The sequence below is a fragment of the Erithacus rubecula genome, assembly GCF_903797595.1.
Source record: "Erithacus rubecula genome assembly, chromosome: 19".
Lineage (NCBI taxonomy): Eukaryota > Metazoa > Chordata > Aves > Passeriformes > Muscicapidae > Erithacus > Erithacus rubecula.
This window is the reverse complement of record NC_136671.1, coordinates 5,646,000-5,656,304: the sequence shown is the minus strand read 5'-3', so window position 1 is coordinate 5,656,304 and position 10,305 is coordinate 5,646,000.

Here is a 10,305-nt window from a genome sequence, read left to right as displayed (position 1 = left end):
CAGGCAACTCCACTTCTCTGCTGTAGAAAAAACACTTGCAAAGGAGATGCAACAATCACTTTCACAAAATGCCTTGAGATTTGCAATTGCAAGCTGCTGCTCTTAGAAATACTGTGTCTGTGTCTGCTACTGCAGAGTCCAGGTATTTAGAGAACCTTGGATAACAACAGCTCATGGAGTGATAAACATTTAGAAAAAAAAAAGAAACACAGAGAAATAACACAGGCTAAAGGTATTCACTCACCAACAAGCAGAGGGGACCTGCAGCAAGAACAGACAGAATAAAGAGAAGTGGCCCGGACCTGCCAAAACTAAAACCTAACCCCCAGTGCAGTGGGGCTTTCTGGGAAGGAGTTCCTATAATGGGAGGCTCTGTGCTGTAATGAATAGCTCACTAACACCAGGTAATCCTAAAGCATAGGCAAGGTAAGGCTCAACACAGCTTACAGGAAAAAGGGAATATAAGGAATCCCCGACCAATCAATTTTTTTGATCTTCGTGTACTTGCTCCTGGGCTGTGTGAATGAATGGTCTCTGCCATAGGAAGCTCTGTCTGTCAGTGCAGCTCTCTGCAGGGGCAGGGCTGAGGAGCTGCTTCATTTGTCCCCTCCCAAACACAGCCCTGGCTGCCCCCCTGCTGCTCCCTCCCCACACCAAATTCTGTGAGCTGTGCAAGTGATGGACATGCAGGGAGCTGTCTCTCTGTCCTCAAATTAAATAACTTCTGGCCTGAAGGGGTAATGGTGGCAGAGAGCAAGAGTGGACCTCTTCCTCTGCAAGAAGATGAGAGTGAGGTGTGTTGAGAGCACAAGAACAGCAAGACACTGCTCTGAAATGTGGCACAATTCTGTAGCCAGTGAGTGCCATCTTTGTGTTAGCAAGACATGACCTAAGCCTCTCTATCCTTTCTTTGGCATCCTGGGCTGCCCTTCTCTGGCCACCTGGAACAGGGTACCCACATCTTGGTCTCTTGTCTTGCCAGGAAAAAAGAGCCATCATGCAGCAAGCACTGAGGATGGTGTTTGAATAGACACTCTCCTTTGAGACACAGGCAGCCTCCTCAACGACAACAGCTTTGTCCAAAAGTGCAGTTCCAACACTCACGCTGATCCACATCAATGATTTCAACAGGAGATACTGTTGGCTGGGTAGGAGCTGGAAGCTCTCCAGACCTCTGTTCTGGACTTTAGCGGAAAATCTGTTTCTTTAGCACTCTGGTTTACTTTTTGTGCTGCACTGACACAGCCTGACAGTGTAATTCTACCTGCATTCAAAACCAGCAGCTAAAGTCTCACTGCTTTCAGATGGAAACCGTTCCAAGCTCTTAATCTTAATTAAGTGTCCAAATTAGAAATTAATCAGCCTTCCATGTTCAAAGAGTTGGAAACAGTGATACTCTGTGTCTTCTTAAAACATGACAAATGAAGCGTTTCTAAACACAGTGTATAAAACAAACCTGCAGAGAAAAGCATTGAGCTGGTACATAGGCAGTAAAATAGAACATTGGACAGTACTGCTAAATCTGGTGAGTTCCCAGATCTAGCATTACTGACAGCCTGTGCAGAGTATGAGAAGTGAAAGCTGACTTCTGCAGTCCTCACTTTCCATTCATAATGCCCATCTGCTGCTGAAAGATTTCTGAAAAGAAAACTCCATCTCTCAGTGCAGAGGATGTCCCAGTAATAGGTGAAATATGACTACAGTGACTGAGAGACATTTCCCCATCCTCAGTTTCTATGAATACATTAAAATAAAACAGTCTCTTAATTTGGGACAAACCTTAAGTAGATTAATCTTTTGGTATACTGTGGTCATGCCTAAGTTCCTCTGATGATAGGATATCACAGAATTCATGCAGGAGTTTCCAAGGATCCTCCCAAGGAATAGCAAATATCTTTCATTCCATACTACATATGAGTAGTACTCAGAAAACTCAGCAGCAGTGCTGATCCAGAGTCTCACTGCACAGATGTGCATCAGTGGAAACAGTATCAGATTCTTCATAAAAACGAAATGGTTTATTGTTTAACTCCTATGAGGTTTTGGGAAACAATGTCAAGGAAGAAAAGGCAAGTGAAAACTAGTCAATACACTGGACCACATTTTTGTCCAGTCTTGGGCTGAACTCAGAATCCCACAGTTACCTTCCCTACAGGAGATGGTGCCTCAGTCAAATTCTAGAGACGTGTTTCTCTGGGAATTCAGCCACAGAACTCCTGTCCTGCATTAGCTGCAAACATGAGACAAAAGGATATAACTGAAATCCAAGAAGCCTGGACTATGGACACGCCAGATTAGGAAAGCATCAGGGTACTGTGATCATTGGCAATCTCAGTGTCAAGTGCTAAGCACAAGTATTTAAGCAGATCCATGTTCTGAGGATCCTCTCATTTATTTTTCTGTTGACCAAGACACAGTTTACAAGATTCACAATCAAAACTTCAGCTCCCTTTCCCATCTTCTCTCCATAGTGGAGAGCTGTATGCCTCTCACACAGCTAACCAGCTGGAATGGATAAGACAGTTAGTGACCAAGATGTTTGCTTTTCCCAGGAACACATAGGTACAGGACAGTTCAGGGTAAGATGTGTCTGTGGTTTTATCCAAGCAGGAAGCAAATGTCCCAGTGACTGATTCACAGGAACCCAGTATTACTCAGAGCATTTTCTCTTTTTACCTCTAAACACACATGATAATGCATGACCAAGTTGTAGTCATGTCACAATAGGAATGTTCCCCCATGGGGAGATGGATGGAGAGACAGAAGGACAGACATGGAAATATTCCCCTCAGGACCTTTCTACCCAGCTGAGCCAGGTCCAAAGTGCCAGTGATGGCTGTACAACACAGGAAAAGGCAAACTCAGCTTCTCTCCAAGAAGTATTTAAGATCTTTCCCTTTCCTAGCAGAACGATTTTAGAAACCTGCTCCTTCTCTATCTGGAGACATCTGAAGGCTTTATTTTCCATGTCATTGTGTTAAAGCTTTTAGGTTGGTCTGGAGAATGTTTCCATCCCTCCTTTCTGATCATTTGTTCTCTTCTCTTACCTCCCCTAGTTTTAGTTCTGTTCTCACAATTGATCACTGTATCTCCAGCTTTCCTTTTAGTTTAGTGATTAGAAGTCTAAGAGAGAGGGTTTTGCATCACAGAGTCAAAGGCTCAATTTCATTCATTCTAGCTACTTTCTCTTTCTTGAAATAGCAAAGTTAGTTATTAAAGTATTTTGGTGGATATTCAAACAGAACTCAGCTGGAGCTTAGGTATTCCTGTGTATCACAGCAGAGTGATGAGGAAGGGAATGGAAAGAGCAGCAGATTCATCGTTCTAACCCTCAGATTCTTGTCAGGGTCTGGTACTCAGATGGGAAGCTAAATATGCTGCCTGTTCTCAATGTGTTGTAATGGCCACCTGCAAAGCAAAAACTGGTTGTCTTGAGATCAACTCCTTGCCTGAGCTTTAAAAAAGTCACAGGAGTGGGAATAGTCGGTCACAGCCAACACTCACAGGAAAACCAGAGCACAGAGAGAACACTCTGGCACAGAGCAGCTGAGCTGATACTTCATGTTTGTTTCTTCCTGATTCCAAATGGACACTCAGCTGTTCAGCCAAGGCTGCCTGCAGCAGTAAAAGGGCTCAAACCCCTGTGATGCTTGTACAGAATAAACTTTGCCCACTCCCTGCTTTATTGAAACAGCTATTCTTCTCCCAAATGAGTGCAAGCTGCTTGGGCTCTGACATTTCTCTCACTTACCCTTCCTGCAAGACACACAGTTCAGGAGCCCACTTCTGCTTCTGTTGAGCCAGTGCAGATTATTCATGTCTCTGTTGTCTGACTTAACCCTTTTCAACTCCTGTATCCTCATCAAACAGAACTTTTGTTCTGTTGTGTATGACAGTGCTGTTGGGAACTAGCATGTCCTGATGCACTTGACATCTAAAGGAGGGAATGGCAAATTTTCATAGGAACTGAAAAAAACACAGTAGAGAAAAGAAGGATTCCAGTCACATCTCACATACAAGGTTGCCTTACAATGAACATGTAGAGCACCTGGCACCAGAAGCCCCCATTCCATGCACTGCTGTGAGGCATGGTGGCAATGTGGGAACAGTGGAAATCTCACCAGGACAGATATTTATGCGAATGACCTGTTCGGCCAGCGAAATCATTTTGAACAACAAGACAGCTTTTTTCAGTCTGAAGAAATCACTACATTCACCCCAGCCATTATTTATTTTATAAGTGTCCTGCATGTAATGAAAGGAGCAATCTTTCTTACCATCTGCCTTGCTGAAAGGCACATTTTGTGTGTCGAACAGTTTCAGAGAGCTAATGGCAAAGTGCACATTACTAGCCCAGCAGTGAAAGCATTTGTAAACATCATCATCATCAAAGAGGCCTGGAGCTGCAAAGGCTGTTTTTTGCCTTGTGAGTTTATGTCTGTAAATGACTAATTGGTAAAGTTTTATCTGCAGAAGGTGGTTGGTGGTGGAAGATATTTACAAGAAAGAAAAGCAGGAAATAATTCATCTTGAGAAGCTGAATCTAATCTGGGATGTTCATGAATTAAAATGAGCTTTTAAAATGGGTCCATTTTCTTTTGTAAAAAGATACAAAAATACAATTTTATTTTTCATTAAATAAGAAATAGGAATGGAGATCCAGGTGTAAAAAACTGGAAAACAGGTGAGAGTGAGACCATATGTCTCTGTCATTTAGATCATGCAGGAGACACCACACAGGAGTGTTTTGGGATAGAGGAGCTGAGCACTTGCACCCACTTGCTGCACTTGCCATTTATTTATTAAAGGCAAAGAAGTTACCACACTTTGATGGAAACAACAGTTTCAATGTGGAAATAACCACTTAGATTTTGTTGCATTATTTAGTACAACCCCAAATATTCTTCTTCTTTGAAACAAAACTAAAAAGGAAGAAAAAGATATTGCAGAGTGGAGAACAGTATTTTCCTTTAGTTGTTAAAGTAATTTCAGATGAGCTTGGTGTTTAGTCTCCAGTGCAGGCAGTACTGCTCTATCTGCCTAGAACCTGAAATAGTTCTTATCAGGAAAATAATGCTCATTATTTCTGCTGAAAAATCAAGAGGTAACTCTTTAGTACAGTTATATGGCCTCTAAAAAGTACCCAGAATAAAGGAACAACAAGGATACTGGAATCCCTGCTAGCTATAGAGCCTCCTAGGCTTTCATTGGGTCATGGATGTGTTTAACTAATAGAAAACATTGCCCAGTCTGATTCCTGTCCTAGAAGCAAAATAGGGATAATTTAGTATCAGGTGTGATTAATGTCATTTACTTACCCATTTTGTTATAGCTGTTACTGAATTTAAAATGCTACTCACAAATTAAATATTTTACAACCATTTTGCTCCTAATTAGTTGCAGATCACAGATTTCCTTTAAACATAATGGCTGTTTAGGTGGTGGGGTTTGCAATGCACATTGTTTTTTTACAATCACTTCTGACATTTTGAGAATTTGTTTAATTTTGATTAATTTCAGTTAAATGAGATGAGAGTGTACAATCTCTTTGGAATGGTCTGTTGTTTCTAAGTGTGGCTTAAGTGCACAGCATCCTTTAGCTATTAATTTGCACACTTTGCCATATACATGTTGGACTTTAAGAGTCTGAATTAATGTAGCTTAAAGAGATGTTATCTTGATTGTTATTTGGATCAGGATAGTTTAACATACCCTCAATCAAAACAAATATCCTGTCACATAATGACCCTAAACTTTTTAGGGATTTCTTTTGATGATATCTTTTAATAAAAAGTCTAATTTGAGTGAGGAATCGTGAAGTAGAGAGTGCACATCCTCTGTATGAACAGCTGAGAAAAGCTGGTTACTTTTTTCCAGCTGCTAATTAATAGCAATTTCAGGATGCCAGGGACTTCTGAAGGTTGTGCTGAAGCCAAGGTAGGTCTGCCAAGAGACAGGTAAAAGTAGTAAACAAACTTGATACTTTATTTGAGTCTTCCCCTGTTAGAACAAAGGTTATGTGTGTACTTGGAACAAACTTTAACAGTTTGTTTAAAATGTTATCTAGGTGTTCTTACTGTGTGGTGTCTTTTCTGTTTTGTTTTTGTCTTCTTTTATTTTGTTTTCGTTTAAATCACAGTTGTTCTACACCTTTATTCTCTTAAAAGTTTACAAAGAGAAAACTGTCTGAGCTGGAACATAATGATGACTGAAGTTACCACTGTCAGGTCTTATCAGAGAAAATTTTCTCATAAATTCTGAACTTTTGAAAGGATTTTGGTGGTGTTCACAGCACCAATGTAGTTTTCTTCTAAGCTTAGATTAAAAAAAGTCCTATCTCTGGTTTCTGCCACAAAGTCACCTCTTCATTGGTGATATTAAATCAAATATTCGGAAGAATTGCTGAACTGATTCTGCCCTGAGAATCTTTAGTTCCCTGTTAATATTGCCCACACCAAAATCAAAGCTTCCTTGAGGGCAGTGCTAATTCCTCCCAGTTTTAATCTGCCTGATGGAATTGCCCAGTCATGAAATCTTTCAAACCTCCTCTGACCATTTCAGCAGCTGCTGTCCCTTCCTCCCCTTCCTACAGCAGCTCTGCCATGTGACAACCTTTGCCCACCTCAAATTGTGTGTGATGTGCTACAGCAACCATGCATAGGCTACATTTGCCCCTTCCTTCCCAAATTCAAACATTTGCTCCCTAATTATCCAAATATTGATTTAAACAGTCTTTGATGTCATTTGGGGAAAAGCATTTGAATGTTTCAAATGTGGACTCAGCCCACTACAAGAAATATTCAGAGGATTGAGACAAACAGGGACCCTTTGCACTCCGTTAGCTAATGTCATATTCCCTGCAGCATTTGCTAAAATCATTTAGTCACAAAGATAACAGTGTGGATAAGGAATATTTTTAAATGTTTTGAAAAGACACTGTTATCTGTTTGATCTTAACAGACGACTTCTACAATCTGAATTCCATCTCCACGATAGAAAAAGCTCCTATTCTGTAAGAGAGTGTTTATAAAGCACCATATGTATCTGAATTTGTCCTGGGTTTGGTCACAGGCTCTTGACCACTTTGAGCTCTGATTGAAAAATTAGTTCTTCTTGTGGGTTGTTATTTTCCAGATACAGATTTCAACTAGCACGAAGAAGCTCTCATTCTGACATAAATGTTCCCAGCTCCAGATTGGTATATTTAACCAGGACTTCCCAGCTCCTAGGTGTATAAACACCAAAATTTCATTGCTATTTTTCCCCCATTGACATGAAAGGCAAACATAAACATGCTCAAGAGCTAGCAGTGTTGACTGAAATATTTCTAAAGGTTTTTTACACCTAAAGCACCCTCCACTTTCCTGTGGTTAAATGCACAATGTGTGGGAGATATGAAGCAAAGAAATTCTGTAATTACAAAGATAATTTCTCAAGGCTTCTTAATCAATTTATTTTCATTTTTCCTCTTGTGCCAATGGAGACTTGCTTAACTAATTCAGCATCTTTCATTACAAGTGATAAGGAATACTAAATTATAACGAAAGGAGGTGCTCTCCTTGGTTAACCAGAGGTGCCTGGAAACTGGGTGTGAACTTATAAGTGATATTTTAAATATAATTGAACCATTAATCCTTAATGTACTTAAATAACTGGCACATAACTTGAGAAAAAATAATTTAGCAAAATGGCAGTAATTATTGTTATGGATTTGTGAGAAGAGCAAACCACACAAGTTGTAAGGAAAGGGGAAATTAATCTTGAAACAAAGTTTTTAATAAACATTATTTAAAATTAAGCTTCACTGGTGCTAGTGATGAATACAAAGATTAAATTTAACTTTGGAAGCATTCATTAAGTCTGCAAGCTTAAAACAAAGTTATATTGGTTAACAGCTAAAAGCAATGGAAATGAGTTTTCAATTCAGTTCTGGACTACAATTCAGAAACAAGCCAAGCAAAGCTGTGAGTATTTCTATCTGCACTTTTCTACTTCGTTTTGAAAGGACAGTTTATGAGACAGTCCAACTAAGATCACAGCCACATGTTCACCCCTCTAAAACACCCAAATTTAAGCTGAAGCTTCATGAGCCCTTTAAATTAAACTGCTTGATAAGCAAACCATAACTTCATAATTCCATTTGTATAGATCAGCTCCTTTCAAATATTCCAAGTGCAACTGTGCAAGTGTTTACTGGTGGGGGTTTTAGATTTAGAAAAGGGGAGGCTGATTTCAAAATTTAGCAGAGAAACAAAAAGCTCTGCTAACTCTGCCCACAGGCTGCTCTGACACCTCAACAAACACAGAAGTATCTTCATGTTTAGCACCTATTTTACAGCTACCAAAAGAAAGAGAAAACCTTTATAATTATTTCTCTTCATATTAAATTCTTTACTGAGAAGTGAGATGTGACCCTTAGATAAATCTCCCATTACACCTCACTGATTCCTCCCATTTGGTCAGGACTAACAGAATCATATTAACTGGCAATTCTGCTTGGGGCTGGGAAAGAGGTGGTTTTTTCTTCAGTTACTTTTTTTGAATGTCAAACAGATTAGTGCCCTAAAATGCCTGGCAGATGAATATGCTGCAGTTTTCAAACAAATGAAATTCCAAAATAGTTTGTTAAGGTGAATTCCGTGAATGAAGGAAATAACAATCCTTGGGGTTTTTTTTTTTTAACACTCTCTGAACTGCAAATAGTTTATTTTAGGCTGGTGTTGAGGGTTTTTTTAACTATTTGGGAAAAAAAAACACAACAACTAAGAAACAGATTTGGAAAGAAGGAAAGAACTGAATCCTATGTTCTGATTAAGTTTTGTGGATTGTCTTAATTTTAAAAATAAATTAAATAATCTGAATGTTCTTCTTGACACTAAAACTAAGAGTACTCTCCTGAAACACTGGGAGTGTAGGTTTTGTAGCTGTAGTGCTCTCCTAAAACAATGCCTCAAATCTGTCACAGCCCAGCTCCCTCCTCTCCCTGCCTGTCTGAAAGCACATTTTAATTGTTTGGTAAAGCAAAATTACCTTTTTAATTTTGTTCCAAAAAGAGCTTAAAATACAAACCCACAGAATTCTGGAGATGAGCATGTTCTAGGGATTTTTGAAAGGCACTTTATTTCGTAGGTATTTTGTTTTAAAATGTACATACAAAAGCTTGAAGAATGTTGAAAGGATGAACTTCCTGAAATTATCTAATAATGAAAATGGTTCTTTCTGTTTAAAATCTTGCTTGTTACTAAGAAACATGGGGTTTCCTGTAAAGAAATCACCCTGGAAAAATTTCCTACTGTGTATTCTGGACAAGATAAAAATAAGTGTTGCACATTAGTATGAATTAATACAAAACGTTTGGGCAGTTTACTGTAATAAAATAATTAAATAAAATTAGTAAGCATTTGAACTAGGATTTAAATAAGAACTTTGGACTAGGATTCTTACACTAACCTGTATATTAAAACATGCTCTTTAAATCTGATAGTGAGTATTAGAATTAAAAATAATTTTAAATACTCTGCATAGGGCTTTTTTTCCATGTACAGCTTCACTTAAATTATCTCATTCAGAGTAGTGCACTTTTGAACCACTAAACCATTCTTAAGTTAGTGTTACACTGATAAACTAATTTCAAACAAATGTTACTCAGTGCCAACACACAATTTCAACAAGAAGAAGAATTACAACAACAAATACCAAACAAACTATTTGACTGTTTGAGCCTCTGTGAAATCTGAGAAAGGTGGATTTCTCAAACAATTATTATAGGAACTTCGGGTTGTTTGTTCGTTTGGAGGTGTTTTTTTTTTTTTTGTTGTTTGATGCAGACCTTTTATTGATGAAATACTTTCACGTTAGGATTTGGTTTTAAATTCCAGATTAAAATGAAGCTTCAAGGCACAGCTATGAATTTTCTTTCAAATGATGACTCAAAATTACTTGCTTTCTAAGGAGAGAACATAACTATTTGCTTTTATACCCATGCCAAACCTCTGCAGTATTTCTTTGAGCTAACCTTTATCCCCTTCCTGGACTTGTATTGGTCTCTGCTAGAAAGCAAGTCAGCTGTAATTACTTACAGGTGAGTTATTCCATCCTAATGAAATAGCTCTATGAAAACGATGTTATTGAATTGAAATGTAGATGGCAGAAACACATTGATTTATTTTGCATGGATTTTTAAACGCTTAACAATCATTCCCTCTCCCCTCAGTGCTAAAGAAATTAAGACCCGGCAGAGAGAGAAGTGAATGTGAAGTTCACTTGTAACTTAGACTGGTATCATTTTTGCACAATTTAGGAACA